This window comes from Neolamprologus brichardi, chromosome 16 (assembly GCF_056152115.1).
Source record: "Neolamprologus brichardi isolate AB-2024 chromosome 16, ASM5615211v1, whole genome shotgun sequence".
NCBI classification, from domain to species: Eukaryota; Metazoa; Chordata; class Actinopteri; order Cichliformes; family Cichlidae; genus Neolamprologus; species Neolamprologus brichardi.
The window spans coordinates 32,295,656-32,313,020 of NC_142119.1; the positions used below are offsets into that span (position 1 = coordinate 32,295,656).

General features: G+C 38.9%; 1 long non-coding RNA gene across 1 annotated transcript; it reads right to left on the reverse strand.

Annotated features, from left to right (window-relative positions):
- Positions 1-14,971: 14,971 nt before the first annotated feature.
- Positions 14,972-16,100, reverse strand: LOC148098326 (uncharacterized). Its single transcript, XR_015716585.1, has 2 exons — positions 15,493-16,100; positions 14,972-15,340 (listed from the first exon to the last, which is right to left on the reverse strand). It is a non-coding gene; the product is annotated as an uncharacterized LOC148098326 (long non-coding RNA).
- Positions 16,101-17,365: the final 1,265 nt, after the last annotated feature.

A 17,365-nucleotide genomic window follows, 5' to 3' on the forward strand; every position in this document is an offset into this window, starting at 1 on the left:
TAAGGAATTCTATTTATGCAACAACTATGATAATGCATAAATTAAATGTAATCTTAATTGGAAATTGTGCATATTGATATTGGCTGCATCTTTAATCTTCTCTGCTTTACTTCTATATGCAAGATACATTTAAAAGATAAAGTAAGTGACTAGTTACTTCTTTATGTTTGTATCTTTATGTAAAGTAATAAATGTTGACACATAACAACTTCTAATAAAAACAGCTGTCCCCTCCATGTCTCTTTGCATTCTTTGTCAACATTATATGATTGTGTGCTGGAAGCATGTTTTGATAGTGTGATTTGGCCATCTGAACATGCTACCTAAATAAAACCATGCTGGAAGCATGTTTTGATAGTGTGATTTGGCCATCTGAACATACTACCTAAATAAAACCATGCTGGAAGCATGTTTTGATAGTGTGATTTGGCCATCTGAACATGCTACCTAAATAAATCCATGCAGGAAGCATGTTATTAACGTCCTAGCGACATAACTCAAAGTATTGAAGTGTGATTTGGCCATCTGAACGTCCGACCTATACGACGGAGCCATTAACCACTTAAGGTAGCATATTCTGATAAGGTAGCACGGATTGATAGACAAGACTATAAATTTACGCTACGGTAGGATGTTTTGACAAGGTAGGACGTTTTGTCAGAACACCGGTCTGAGACTCGTCTGCGCCGTTGTTGTTGTCTTGGTCTGGGACTGTGTCACTGGTCACTGCGGCATCACTGGGAGTTAAAAACTGTCCAAATTCTTTAATCTGTAATAAAATGATCCGTGTTGCTGCTTTACCAGGTGTAAAAATGAAGTTTAACATCCAAGCATCCATGAAAACAGGATTTATTAAACTTAACAGAGTTAGACATTAGCAAGACGTTAGCTCGCTAGCTTCCACCTAAACATGATATAGCATTTTCTGACTGAGAGATTTCTGAAAAATTCAAACGTACAGCTCTGCTACCACTTCCAACATAAATGAAGACAGAAACTAAACAGCAGTGATTGTAGGGTTACTGAAGTTGGGCTAGCTGGTATATAATGATGTGCTACGTGATCACTAGCTACACAGCTATGTTAGGATAATATAAACACAGTGAAGCTGGAGGATGAACGCTAACTTTTTTCACTCGATAAAAGTTAATGTGAGGGTTCCTGATGGTTAGAGACAAATGCAATCGCATGGCAGGATGCTGTGAACGGACCAAACTTCAGTCAGGAGAACAACTGAGATAATCCATCCACAATACAAGGTTAGTCATTAATATACTGCTGCATGGGTTGTAGCTACATCAGAAGGGTTTAAAACTGAGCTTTAAAATGAACAGTGGTGATATAAACCGAGAGAGGCCGACAGTGATCACTGACTGTTTTTAGGGGCTTGTTCAGATTAAATAGAACAAAATACAAAACATGTTTAAAAACATGAGTACGTGATGACTTAACAACTCCATCTGTGCTTCTGACCTTTGACCTGCACTCTTAAAAAACACAAACTTTTAGATCTGTTGTCTAAAGAATTCAGAACTGAAAAGCAGCACATGCGCAGTTGGATTTATTATTTACCTGTCATAAAGGTGCACCATTTGATGCGTCACAATAAGTTATCTGTGATTTCCACGCTGGACTAAAGGATTTCGTGGTCGGTCAGTCTGAGAGTGGTGCTTCAGAAATATGGAGCTTTATAAATGTGTAATTCTTTTCTTACAAACCGCTGCTGCAGGATTTATGTAAATATTCCCACAAAATTAAACAGAGGACTAAAGAATTTCAGTGTCTTGTTGTGCTATCAACAGGAAGCCATTTGAATTCATTATAATCAAATGAAGACAGATATCAGGTTTCAAGATCCAGACTCATAGTTTAGATTGTGAAATAAATCTAAGTCCACATTTGTGCAGGCTGGTTACAGGCCGAGGGTCTGATATAGAAACCCTTCAGCTAAATACGGAGACCTTCCAGAACTGTGTCTGTGAAGGTTCTGGATTATAAATGGCAGACAGTTGGTGTCATAAGCCACCGCCTCTGTTCTCCGACCCTCTTTGAACAGAGGCACCTGTTTTCAAACCTCGGCTCATGTGATTAGGTAGAGGAGCAATGGGGGTCCATGACCCTCTGGGGGGACACTTAGGGCTTAAATCTCGGACTCTCCACCATTTGACTCTAGAACTGAAGAAGCTTCTCGGATGAGAGGAGTTTAATAAACTGCATTTCAAAATCCATTTCCCGTTCCTGTTCGCTCAGGGATTAACATGTGGATTAGCATTTGGATTAGCAGTTGGATTAACAACTTCATTTTAAAAATCCTGCTGCTATTCAAATTAGCCACACCGTGGGATGTAAGGAGCTCTCTGATTGGTTGGTCTGCCAGCCTGGATTTTTCTAGCTCATAGCTTCGCCCTGCTAAGAAGCGTGTGCTTGTACAAAGGCCGTTCAGCCTCGGGATTTACACTCGGCTCAACACGGATATATAAAGAATGAAGGGACCCTGCAGCGAAACGGAGAGCCCAACCTCTGACTGAGTGCCTGTTTTCGCAGTCTGACCACCTGTGAAGGTAACGTGCTAACGTGGCTAACGCTAACATCACCGCAAGTAGCCCCGTTATTTTAAGGTCATCTTAGCTTATGAAAGTTTTACGTCGCAGCTGTACGAGCTAGCTACGTGTTTTGTAAGCTGCTGTGCTCTTCACAAATAAAGCTGGAAGCTCAGACTGTTAGAACCAGCACTGAGGCCCGTTACATTTATACAGTGTTAGAGCAACGGCTGCAGCCTATAGCCTTTAAACTAGCGATTAAAATGCTGACAGTAAACTCGTCAGTCCGGATGTTACCACATTACTTTGTAATACTTGTGAGTTGAAACAACTGAGACAGGCTGATTAAAATAACAGCTTTCAGTTCTCTCATTCAGCATATAAAGACTGGAGATCACACTACTGATTTCAGTTCATTTAATATGTGAGTGCAGATTCATTCAACTGGACATAAACGATGATCAAAGGTTGTATATATGATGAATTCATCAAATCCCAGCCTCTAACACAGTGCGCTGAATCTTAGCTTTGAATGTCCAGTATATTCTAATCAGTGCAATCTAAGCATTCACTGAACCTACAGTATCTACACCTGTGTGGCAAATGTGTGGTAAAGCTACAGATAATGAAATTTAATTATTAATACAATATACATCATGAGAAACGAAAGCTGAAATTGATTCAGTTTAGTACTTTTCTCTGTATGCTCTGTGATCATAAAGGCCCTAAATTCTGTGATATATATACTGTAAAGGATTTTCACAGAGGTCTTAAAGTACTTAAATCACTGCTGATAGTCTGGTTGTTTATATTTTCACATGTTTTTGTGTCTGTAGGGCTGTTTGATGACGATTTGGACTCCTCTGGGAGATGAGGACACACCCACACCTGTTCCATACTGCAGCCATTGATGGTGTTATGGCTCTGAGTCAGCTTTGGGCCATCAGACGCACACACTGGAAAACCAGCACCTGGACTTCATGCAGGAGAGACGGCCTCAGTGATGATGGACTGTGCATCCTCTACTTTACCTCCTAATCTCTTTCTCTTTAACACACAATTAAAATCTTAGTGAGGAAGAAGAGTAAAGTTATTCACAAAGTTTTTATTCTTCTGTATTTATTTTGTATCATGTACCACAGTCATGCTGAACTATACAGACCTGGTGAATTGGAGAAAAAAAATCATATATGAATGAATCATTCAGCTTCAGCAGTATTTCTATTCATCTTATGAATTCCAGTCTAATGTCAATTCACTGTTTGAGTTCAGTCTTGGTCTTAAACTCCAGAGAATACCACCTGGTTCAACAATCTTTTTATCTGATTATTGGGAAAACCGTTTTCTTCTGAGAGATGCTGCTAGAGCCTGTGCACACTGATGCTACTGTGTGCTTGCGGTGGTTAAGGCTGATGTATATTGTATTAATAATTAAATTTCATTATCTGTGTCTTTACCACACAGGTGTAGATACTGTAGGTTCAGTGAATGCTTACATTGCACTGATTAGAATATACTGGACATTCAAAGCTAAGATTCAGCACACTGTGTTAGAGGCTGGGATTTGATGACTTCATCATATACACAACCTTTGATCATCATTTATGTCCAGTTGAGAATGAATCTGTGCACTCACATATTAAATGAGCTGAAATCAGTAGTGTGATCTCCAGTCTTGATATAAGGAATGAGAGAACTGACAGTTGTTATTTTAATCAGCCTGTCTCAGTTGTTTCAACTCACAAGTATCACAAAGTAATGTGGTAACATCCGGACTGACGAGTTTACTGTCAGCATTTTAAGTGCAATTCAAAAATGTTTTTTGAAATGAAGACTTAAAAAGCATTTTAAAAATCAGTTTATTAAATTGGAATTCAAAAATGAATTTACAAATGCACATTTTATTCTACAATTCATTATTTAAGCACAGAATTTTTTATTTCGATGCGCGTGGCTCTTGTGGTCCTCCATACTAGTGAGTCTAGCCCCCGGCTAACTATCGAGCTAGTGGGTAACAGACGTCTCCGAAATCGTCGGAGCGCTTTTGAAAATATGTGGTGTCTTGATAAACTGAGCAGATATTTGAGGTTTACACAGCTACATTCTCGCCTGAAAATATGTTAAACGTTTATTTTGTGACCCAGAAAGAATAATAAGAGTAACATTAAAACTAACTAGCTGCCGCCATTGTTGGAAACTGAGCTGGGCTGCGCTATGAATTCTGGGACAGAGCTTCTTCTTCTTCGGGGTTTAACGGCAGCTGGCATCCTTGTACATGCAGTGCTGCCATCTTCTGTTTCGGTCCGTTATTACACTCTTAAATCCTACTACTTATTCCTGCGTCTTTTGGGATCTTACAAAGCTTCAAACGACGCGTCGACTATTAAATCAGTCGTCGACGATTTTGATAGTCGACGTAATCGTCACTAGTCGAGGCAGCCCTAGTATGCACGCTGTCCTCAACACCCATACTGAAACTGTCACGGTTCCAACGTCTGTAGGAAACACAGCCAGATAAACTTTTCAGGACAAACGAGACACAAAAGGAATTTTACTGGAAAGCAAAGATTGTTCCAGGATCTACAAGTTTAAAAGATGAAACCAGCAGCTTCAGGGAAGGTGACACAGATGCCTGTGAGAAGAACACCACTAAACCACTTCATACTGGGAGCTGAGGGATCAGGAGCACGGCTCATACCCAGGAAAATATGATTTTAACCCCATCCTGCAACAACACAAGTAACAGTGAAGAAAAGAAAACTTGTGCATTTTCATCTCATGTTCCAATTACAACTTAGATGTGACACAATAGGTTTTAAGATCAGGTGTAGAAGTCAGTTTGTTTTATAAATGATTTAGATCATTTCATTACAGATCATGAAACTAAAATAGACTTTGTTTAAGAGAGGTCTGTTAACACATAGTGAGTGAAGGAGAAACACCCAGTGCATCATGGGAATCCCCGGCAGCCTACGTCTATTGCAGCATAACTAAGGGAGGATTCAGGGTCACCTGGTCCAGCCCTAACTATATGCTTTAGCAAAGAGGAAAGTTTGAATCTTGAATGTAGAGATAGTGTCTGTCTCCTGGATCCAAACTGGTTCCACAGAAGAGGGGCCTGAAAACTGAAGGCTCTGCCTCCATCTTAAAGGAACAAGAGACTCTTTTACTCAGTGTGCTTGTTTTTAATGTCGCTCTTAAGGATCTGTTATTATATATTTTTCAGATGTTTGTATGAAATATTGTATTTGTTTTAAATGTTATGTGTTTATGTGGTACGTGTATATTTGACGTGATGCCAGGTGTTGTAAAGACTCACCTTTCAGCACACTCACTTCATCACATGCACCTTGTTTCTTTTCCTCACCTTTGATTGGGTGTGGTGTTTGCCCTGATTGCACTCACCTACAGCTCACTCCTCGCTCACACAGCAGCTGAGGTGAGTTTCTGTTGGAGTCTCCTGAGTTCATGTGTTATTTTGAGTTATTGAGTGACTTAAATCACACTTTATTTCCTTTCAGCGTTAGCACTCCATGTGTGTCTTTCCTTGATTCTGAGAATAAAAGGAGAACCCTATAAAGGATTGATGACTGCTTATTCTCATTCTAATCAGATGAGCCCGTGATGGCAACAACTTAAAACTCTGAGCCTTTCTTCCTTCATAACACCAGGACTCTGTTGGAAATGAGATTTTTTTTTACCTGGATAAATATACGACTAAAAACAACTTCCTGTGCTGCTGAAGTTCTGCATTTCTGCGTTTTCAACGAGGATGTGGTTAAAAGTGTTTGTTTTTTTGTCAGTAGCCCAGGGGCAATTTTAGCCCAGTTTTGGAGGTGCTTCAGCACCCCCAAAATGAATCAAAGCACCCCCAAAGATGTCTTACTTTTTTTGAAAATATGTGCTGTTTGTGGGACACACTACTAAAAGTATAAAAAGCATACAGTACTTAATTGAGATGGAACATTTTAACAACAAAAGTATAGATAACCCCTCCCCCCTCCCAAAATGGTTTGTTCCAGCTCGGCTCTTTCCTACTTGCTTTATCGCCGTTGCTACCAGAGCGATGGTGGCTGAGACGCAGCGGAGCAGAGGTGGAAGTGCCTGGCTTAAAACAGGACATATTAGCTGCATTTAACTTTCAGTTACTCTTTATATAGTTAGGTAGGAGTCAGACCGTGTTTCTTTTTAACTGAAAAACATTACAACAGGTAACCTGCTGTGTTGAAAATAGGGCTGCCACGATTAGTCGACTAGTCACGATTACGTCGACTATCAAAATCATCGACGACTGATTTAATAGTCGACCCGTCGTTTAAAGCTTTGTAAGATCACAAAAGACGCAGGAACAAGTAGTAGGATTTAAGAGTGTAATAACGGACCGAAACAGAAGATGGCAGCACTGCATGTACAAGGATGCCAGCTGCCGTTTAACCCCAAAAAGAAGAAGTAGCTCTGTCCCAGAATTCATAGCGCAGCCCAGCTCAGTTTCCAACAATGGCGGCAGCTAGTTAGTTTTAATATTACTCTTATTATTCTTTCTGGGTCACAAAATAAACGTTTAGCATATTTTCAGGCGAGAATGTAGCTGTGTAAACCTCAAATATCTGCTCAGTTTATCAAGACACCACATATTTTCAAAAGCGCTCCGAAGTTTTCGGAGACGTCTGTTACCCACTAGCTCGATAGCTAGCCGGGGGCTAGACTCACTAGAGCGGCAAATCGTTTTCAAACCCACTGCGGTCTTTCGCTACTCAGGTTAAACATGATATATAAGTCACTTAGATAACTTAAAAATGTTATTGTTTGGCTTTTTTTTAGTATTTTATTTGTTCCTGAGTAAATCGGTTTGGCTGATATTAAAGTTATAGTTTTTACACAGCTGAATAAACGTCAAGCAGACAGCTGATTATCAGAAGTGTGAGATGCTCGAGAATATACTCCGGTGTCCTGTTATATTTTAGATAACAAGGAGTTTATTAAACTTCACCGAAACAATCTGCAAATTTCATTAAAATTTAATAAACTATCATCTTGTCTTTATTTTTAGTTAGCACATACCTTAAACACTTAGAGCTGTAAGCTAATGATAGTTATATGAGAGGAGATGCTGCTGGTGCAATAAGCTGTACGCTGTACATCCAATGGATGCATGATCTGATTAGTCGACTAATTGCAAAAATAATCGGTGACTAGTGTGGCAGCCCTAGTTGAAAACGTGTTTTCCGACGATGTTTGCTCTGTAGTAAAATTAGCGATATTTGACTGCCCTGTTGATCTCATTGAAATGTATACAGCCGATTTAAAATCTAAAACTTAACATTGTCCGTAGCCTGCTGTTGTTACCACTGTCCTGTTTGAAATGTAATGAGAGAAACTGGTTATTTTGCCATATGTGCATGTGCCAATATTAAACCCAAGGTACTAACTAGCTAACTGACTGGATGCCCATTAACCTTATAACTCCTGTTGTGTGTGTGTGTACAAATTGTCAGTCCAAAGAGGGAGAGAGGAAAGAGGGGAACATGAGGACAAAGTACAAGATCAGGAAGTACCTGGTAAGAAAACAGACAGGGAGTACTAACAGGCAAAACAGTAACTGTTTAACTGGCAAAGAAAAAGAAAGACAAACAACTAATACAAACAACTCATACAATCTGGAAGTTGTGTTCTCCCTATATTAAAGCTGCTATACAGAATCTGCAAAACAAACTGGGTTGTCAGCCCTGGCACTGCATTACCATATTGAGCTTCAGTCAGAGGAAGTCACGGTTGCCAAAGACTTTTTTTGAAGCTCAAGAGTGAGGCTGGTGCCATTCCAGATATGTTAACATTGTACAATCTTCTGGATAATCAGATCTTCCCCAAACTGAAAACTGTTATTCAGGTTGCCCTGACAAACCCAGTTAGCAGCTGTAGCTGTGAAAGGTCTTTTATTGTCTTGAGTCAGCTCCATACCTGGCTGAGAAGGACCATGGGTCAAAGCAGACTCCAGCACCTGGCTGTGATGTCAGTTGAGAAAGAGATGCGTGAGAGACTTGACCACCAAAATGTGATAGACAGATTTACCAACCTCAAGGTGAGGCGACATAGGTTAAAAGAAAAGAAAAAATCTGCAGAGCCATAGTAGTATCTGCAGTAAAGATATTTTCATACTTTGTATACATTGTACCAAAGGCCAAGTGTCTCCATTTTCTAATAATATTTTGTACATTTCAAGGACTCTTCTATTTTTGGAGTGTATTTTTATGTATCTGTATTGTATTATACATACACTTTAGAAGTGAATCTCTGTCCAAAAAATGCACACAGTTTACTTTTTACTCACTATGAGCATCATTTATCATTTTTCCCCAGTAATTAAGGTTAGGATATGTATTTTTTTTTTTTTTATTCCAATCCATTCTTCTTTGGCAGCATTTTAATAACCTTGATCAGATTTGATGGTTTTGTTACAGACTTTTCAAAAAAGTGTTTTGCTATTCTTTCAAAAATGTGGGGATTAAATTGTGTTAAAATGTACAAAACAGTGATGTCATGTTTTGTGACGAGGACCCAGGCACAGAGAGACTTGATGAATTTAAGAAACTTATGATTTAATAAAGAAATTTGCAGACTTGCACAGAGAGGGGAAAATTATGATGACTGATAATGGAGATGAAGACAACAGACGATGAGGACAGGGAGGAACAGGGGTTTAAATGCACCAAGGAGGCAGTCAGAGAGAACTCGGGACAACTGGAGGCATTTAGGGATGCAGGGACTGACAGAGACGGGGAAGAAGTCTCATCGTGATGAGTAAAGTTTACCTTGCCTGGATGGGCAGCTCTCTGGGTGCTCAGCACCCCCAAAGCTCTGATCCTAGAATCGCCCCTGCAGTAGCTTGTAAAAAAACATGTATGTGATGTAACAGCTGACCTTTAGTCTCACAGCCGGACCAAAAGAACAGCCCGGCAGAATAAAACATCATCGAGATGCACAACAAATGATTCATAAATGCAGCTGAAGTGTGCGAGCACGACACAAACATGTGTTTGCGTCCACGCAGTGACTGATGGGAAAACAAGTTAAACTGGAGCGCCTCCTGCTGGCCTCAACAGCCCCTGCCCGTGTACAGGTAGCACTGGGGCCTCAGGGTGGCGCTACAGGGCTTTGAAATGAGGCCTGGCTGAGGAGTCGTCTTTGAGCCATATGAACAGCTGAGCCCCCTCCCCTTACTGTACAAATGCATTTATGAATGCTTGATATTCTGCTGTGTCAGCTGTTGTTGGATGATCAGACTGTGGTTTATTGTAGTTTCATGGGTTTCATGGAACTCTGCTGAGCGTAAAGATTAGATTAGATGAAAGTTTATTAATCCCTCAGGTGGGTGGAAATTTAGTTTCCAGTAGCACAGCACCGACAGAAGTTGCATGTTACAGATGCAATAAAGGGGAATGAGAGTAAGGATTTAAGCATAAATATACCATATATACATATAACACATATATAAATGCAGAATATATAATATGGATAAATGGGAATACCAGTGGATTCCACATTTGAGTGAGTCACAGTGATTATTTCACAGCCAAATATAAGAAAAAATATTACAAATATTGCACAGTGAAAAGGCACTACAGCTCAGTTGTTCCCGCCCTGTATCCCCTCGCTTTCCCCTCCAGAAAGGAGTTAAACAGTTTGATGATGTGGGACTAAGGAGTTTTTCAACCACCAACTAGTAAAACATCCTCAGGAGCTTCCTGCAGATGTTAAAAGACCTCAGCCTCTGTTGGAGGTTGAAGACTCGTAGCGGCTCTCCAAGTTCAGCAGCACACGCCTTTAGCATCCTAGGACACACCATGCGAAAAATAAAAAACTCATATTCTGTTTGGTGAATACTATTAGTCAACATTTTAAACATGATTAGCAAGTAATGATACTAAGACTTGTGTGTTTCTTTTCTTTTGCTTTACCATTTCAATCATGCTGCGGTCAGCGTCAGCATCTAACATGGAGCAAACAGCGCAGTAGTCCTCAGCGTTCCCTGAAACACATTCATAGTTACGTTTTAATCAAACATTATTTATTGAATAATTAAAAAATAATAGTACATTTTTTCCAAATATACTTCATGGAAAATTAGTCTCCTGATTTTTTAATTAGACTTTGAGAAGGGTCTTATCTGAAAGTGTTTGAAGAGCACTATTTAAATTGGAAGTAAGCACTCTAACGTGATAAGGACTTTACTGAACTTGCCTCCATTTTCAAGTAGGGTGCACTGTTAAAAAAAACGGTAATATTCTGGCAGCTGGGGCGCCAAAATACAACCGTAAAATAACAGAAAATAACTCCCGCATAAAAATACAGTTAGTGATGTTATGTTATTTTACCTTTGACATGTAAAATCACAGTCTACAGTCAAGTTTCAGAGGTCTACAGATGGTGCAAAATGCAGCTGCTCGCATTTTAACAAGAACTGGGAAATTTGAGCACATTAGCCCTGTACTGAACTCTCTTCATTGGCTACCTTGTCAGGTTCGAGCAGATTTTAAGGTCCTGCTGCTCACCTAAAAGGCTTTAAACGGACTGGCACCTTCATACCTCTCCGACCTTTTACATCTTTACGTTCCATCTCGTGCTCTCCGATCTCAGGACTCTGGCCTTCTAAAGGTTCCTAGAGCCAGAAAAAAGACAACTTTTCATGCCCCGTTTCTGTGGAACAACCTCCCTTAAGATGTTAGGCAGGCTGCTCTGTGGAGGTTTTTAAAACTAAGCTGAAGACACATTTGTTCACCTTATCTTACAAGTCTTAATTCTGTGGCTTTTTGTTTCTAAATTTTTACTGTTTTTAACTTGTATTGTGTATTTTACCTGTATTGCTATGTATTGCTTTTATTATTATTATTATTATTTTTTATCTTTTTAGTTTCAAATAGTTGTACAGAACTTTGTTTGAAAGCGCTTTATAAATAAAGTTATTATTATTATTACTTATGTAAATTTAATGATATTTTAGAACGACAGTACAAAACTGTAAAATATACAGTAAGATACTTTAACATTACTATTTTTTGGAACAGTGTGCAAGCTATCTGCATTCGCTCCAGCACAACTGCCTCTGTACTGGTTAACACCTCACTGACCTCTCCAAAAGCAAGGTAGTGTTCTGCAATCTGAAATTTATCATAATTAGAATGTAAAGTCTTAATTAGGTAAAGGATAGGATAATTATAAGCCACAAGGCTTCAGCCTATTCCTTTTTCAGTTACTGTATGATTAAGTACTTCTGTGTAAAATGATAATGTGTTGTTGTTGTTGTTGACCAAAATAAATTCACTTAAAGTCTTAATTCTAGCTAACAAGAAATGGAATCATTTGAATAATTACCTTTAACAGTAAAACTGCTGGAATCCTGTTGCTCGTTGTGTTGCATAGTCTGTAACTGCCACTCCATGGTGTCTTCATGCCCTCATCCTCAGAAAATTCCTAGTTGAACAAAAATGTTTGTAATGAAACAAGAAATTTTTTATCTAAGAATAATATCTCAGTATCATACATACCTCCAGTTGCGCAGATTCCTGTCATAAACACCTTCATTCCCCATGGGGTCTATGAGCAGTATTTTCTGTGCAGAAATGTTGACAATCTAAAGAAAAAGTTAATAAATTAAAAATTACAATAGTTTGTGCCACTGAAAACTTAGTTTAGAAAAACGCTTTGAGCAAGAAACAGCTTCACAACAAATTAAATGGCCTGTATTTGTATAGCGCTTTAGTTGGTCCTAAGGACCCCAAAGCGCTTTACACATCCAGTCATCCACCCATTCCCACACTGGTGATGGCAGCTACATTGTAGCCACAGCCACCCTGGGGCGCACTGACAGAGGCGAGGCTGCCGGACACTGGCACCACCGGACCCTCTGACCACCACCAGTAGGCAACGGGTGAAGTGTCTTGCCCAAGGACACAACGACCGACACTGTCCGAGGCGGGGCTCGAACCGGCAACCTTCCGATTACAAGGCGAACTCCCAACTCTTGAGCCACAATTGCCCCCCAGTTACGCAAATTAATAACTAAATGATGTACTGGAAGCCACTAGACGTTTTTGGAAGAGGTCCAGTTAGATCTATTCCGATTAGCTCCCAGACATGTGACACCTGTCAATAATAAAAGAATCACATTAATATATAATGTACATGATAACATGACTATTTTCTACTGATATTTACCTTTATACACTGCAGTGGTTGCACAGCAGCCAATGGTTTTCCCATTTTTTGACACTGGTCACAAGCCAGGACCTTAAACATATTGAATGATCTTTATATTATCCAACAATCGCAATTAATTAAACAATAAAATTGCAAATGTTCTATAAAAAATACTCGATCGAGTGTTAATACAGTGTTAATAAACTGTACATCATCCTGAAATCTGGTACAGGTCTGCAGGATAACTATGCATTCTATTGGTGCACTATAGAATGCACCAATACACTAAAAGATCATAAAGACTTATGATCTTTTAGTGATCACAAGTCAGTCTTTTTTAATGTATCGTTCAATTCAGAGTCTCTTCCCCAAAGTTTTATTAGGCGCAGGCGCTTTATTGATGACTCTGTCATTTTAAAGTTTTCTTCTCTTTTTAATTTAAACCTTCTTTTGACGATGTTGACATCCTTATTAATTCTTTTAATGAACACTGTCTTGCCATTCTTAATCAGGTTGCTCCTTTCAAAACTAGTCATTGCACTGTTAGTTCCTGCACATCATGGTTAAATAATCAAACCCGTGGTCTTCGACGCTCCTGTCGAAAAGCAGAGTGTCTCTGGAAGTCCACTGGGCTGGTTGTCCATCGGGAACACTTCAAAGAACTTCTTCACTTATATAATGAGTCAGTCAAAGAGGCCAGATCCCCTTCAATAATCTCAAATCGTCATAAAAATAACCCAAGAATTCTGAATTTCTTTCATTTAAGGAATATTTCTAAACTGCGACATATGGTCTCCTCAGCTGAACTGGAAAAAATTGTCCATGCATTTGTGTCATCGCGTTTAGATTATTGTAATTCCCTGTTTACCAGCTTGGATAAATCATCTCTATACAAAACACAGCAGCCAGACTACTAACTCGCTCTAGCAAGCAAGCTCACATCACTCCTATTTTATGTTCTTTACATTGGCTCACAATAGATTTTAGAATTGGTTTTAAAATTATTGTTTTGACGTACAGAGCACTAAATGGCCAAGCCCCAGATTATTTATCCAAGCTTCTCCCAAAATACACTACTGCTCGCCGTCTCTGTTCACAGACTCAGAGTTTGTTGGTTATTCCCAGAACACGTCTGTGGCACCAAGGCTGTGGAACAGTCTACCTCTACAACTACATTTGGTTGACTCTGTGGAATCCTTTAAAAAACAGTTAAAAACTTTACTCTTTAAACAAGCTTTCTGTTGACCAATGCTTTTTACATTTTTATATTTTAATTTACATTTAAACTCTATATTGTTTATATTGTGCATTTTGCTATTTATCGTACTGTTTATTTTAATCTCTGTGTGCAGCGCTTTGTGACTACCTGTCTATGAAAAGCACTTAATAAATAAACTTTACTTACTTACTTACTTATTAACATACTATATATAAATAACAACTTTAAAAATACATACCTAATTCCCAATGTCAACCGACATGCCATACCAGTAAAAACTGGAACACATTGCAGTTTGAGTCTTGAGTAAATCAGTGTGTCCACTGATGGGACTTGAATGAAACTCTTGGAATAGTCCCATGGCTTCTTCTTTTGTTTTTATCACTCTCCTGTTTCCAAACAAGCACTCCGCCTATTTTTAAAAAATATAAATTAATTATAACATGTATTTAACTAATAATTACATTTAGTTATTTATTTAAATTACAATACTGACCCTTCAGCCTGAATTTTGCGGCGTATCTCCTAAGGGTTTGCCTCTGGGACTTATCATATTCAGATGGGGAGGACCCAGCAGAAAGAAACATGAGCAGTTCCTCGTATTTGTTCTCCATAACTAAGGAGAAAATCGGACAATTTCAACATGGCTTCGGAATCCATACAGTAAATAAAACGACTACACGACGTTATCACGCAATTAACAAGTATGTGGTGCAGTAGTACTTTATTCAACATAACAACGGAGTGTGGTGTCCAGTAACTGCAGGACGACTAAAATAAATTGAGAAGGTTTGCAGAAGTTTAAAAGCACCAGGTTTTAGTGCATACACTTTAGATCCCTGCAACAAGCCCAGGTCCAGTTTACTTTGGTGATTTGGACTATTCCATCTCACAGCTGTTGTTAAATTATTTTCCTTTATCTCCTGAACAGGCAAAAGCATCTATTTGTTGTTTCAGGTTGTAGTGTTACACAACATTTTCAGATCCAATAGAAATAAAATGAGTGTTTCGTAATTCATTCAATTTATTGTCTTTATTTATAACTGGCATTATTGTTTCATTCTGTTATAGAATCTGACAAGAAAGAGGCAACATTGTAAAAATCCATCGTGCTTTATTAGCTGCTTCGGTGAAAAACAAATCAACAATGAAAAAACAAACAAACAAACATTGCAAAACAACATACTGGAAAACAGTTATTCATCACTTGATTGCTTCAATACAACACTTGGGCACATATATGCGGACTTTTCGTGGCTGTTTTGATCTCGCGCTCTCTCTTAACCGATCAAATCTGGCTGTGGTAGCAGCTTTAAACTCGGTCTGACACAGGTTGATAGAGGGGCCCAGTCTGGATCACATTCCAGCATTTTGTCGGCTGGTTTTCCTACAAAACACAACAAACATTAGCCTGCAAAGCCACAGTGAACAAAGCAGCATAGCAACGAATTCAATTCAAATCAATATAAGACTTATTTGTAACCTACATCAACAATTATGTTATGATAAATGATGTATTAACTACAACAGAAGACTGACCTTTGTGGAAATGCTTGGAGCAGACTAACGTGAGCTGGAGTGTTCGGGGACGTTATATTTGGTCTTTGAATGGCTGCAATCCAGGCCATCCGTCAGCTCTTTGTTACTTCGGAAACATGGCTGAACAATTTCTCTTCAACGACGTAATCCGATAACAACCGATCTCTTTACCCGTCGGCTTCCCGTGGCTGACCAGCTATTGTAGTTAATAATACAACAGCTTCTTGCCATTTTTTGTGTTTCTTTTTATCGCTGTGTGACTGTTTTCATGTGAAAGCCTGCGTGCGCTAGTGCCTCTTGCCACTTGTTCCCAGAATCCTTTGCGGTTTTAGCCCTGAATGACGTCACATTTTCAATCTCCAGGCTTTGGAGTTGACGTCACGCCGCAATGTATTGTGGGAGCGTGGCGCCATTTTCCGGGTCCACAAATCAAAACAAACACACTGTGTTGGAACGACAAGACAAGATGCTTAAAAGCAGCTCAAAAGAGAATGGACTGTATAGAGACCGATTGCGTCCAGAGGCGAAGCGGCGGTACTTGCAGAAAATAGCGTGCATTGGAAATGTGGACCCGTATGAAACACGGCCGTGGAGTAGAAACCCTGAAAACCAACCGCTACTGACGTAGCCTGACATATTTTCGTACCCTGTCTGTGGAGTCAGCGCGTACAAATCGTCATTCAAACAAAGGTAAGTCTGCTCGAGTACTGCGTGTGAAATGCGTTTGATTTCCCTGCAAACATTCACATTAGTGCAGCATAAATTCATTCATGAGGGGAAATTACAGTGAGAACATGTGGAGGCTGTTAGAGGGATAACATAGTGAGTTCAGTGCATTGATGTGACATTGTCCTGAAGGATTTAGTCATTCTCTCTATGGTTAAAGAAATTGCAATGATTTTTTCATATATATTATAAATAATCCTAATTACACATCTTGCTTCCGTGTTTGTATCCTGTGTCACTAAAAATACATTTTATTTTAGTTTTATACATTGCTCCTGCAGAATCTCTTTATCATATTAAGTGATTCATAATTGTCACTTTATGCTTTCTCCATCTCTAAAGTGATGACATCCTTGCATTACATACTTTAGGTTCATTTTCTGCAGGCAGGTTTCTGACAGAGAACAGGCAGATTTACACTATAACATGCAGCGTCCTATAGATGGACACATAAAGAAATGAAAAATTACATGTATGTGCTAACTTTCTAAACACTTTGTTACATTTATGATAAAGTAGATTAAACACATTTTTGTCGGCCTTGGCTTTGTCTTTAAATTAACTTGTTTTAAAGTGTTTAGAAAGTTAGCACATACATGTAATTTTTCATTTCTTTATGTGTCCATCTATAGAAGGCTGCATGTTATAGTGTAAATCTGCCTGTTTTTTTGTTGTTGTTGTTTTAAATCTGCCAGCAAAATATGAACTTAAAGTATGTAATGCAAGGATGTCATCACTTTCAAGATGGAGAAAGCATAAAGTTCGACTTTAAGTGACAATTATGAATCACTTAATATGATAAGGAGATTCTGCAGGTCATTAATTGATGTATAAAACCAAAATAGAATATATTTTTAATGACACAGCACACAAACACAGAAGCAAGATGTGTAATTAGGATTATTTATAATAAATATGAACAAATCATTGCAATTTCTTTAACCATAGAGAGAATGACTAAATCCTTCAGGACAATGTCTCATCAATGCACTGAACTCACTATGTTTTCCCTCTAACAGCCTCCACATGTTCTCACTGTAATTTCCCCTCATGAATGAATTCATGCTGCACTACTTTGAATGTTCGGGGGAAATCAAACGCATTTTACTCGCAGTACTCGAGCTGACTTACCTTTGTTTGAATGACG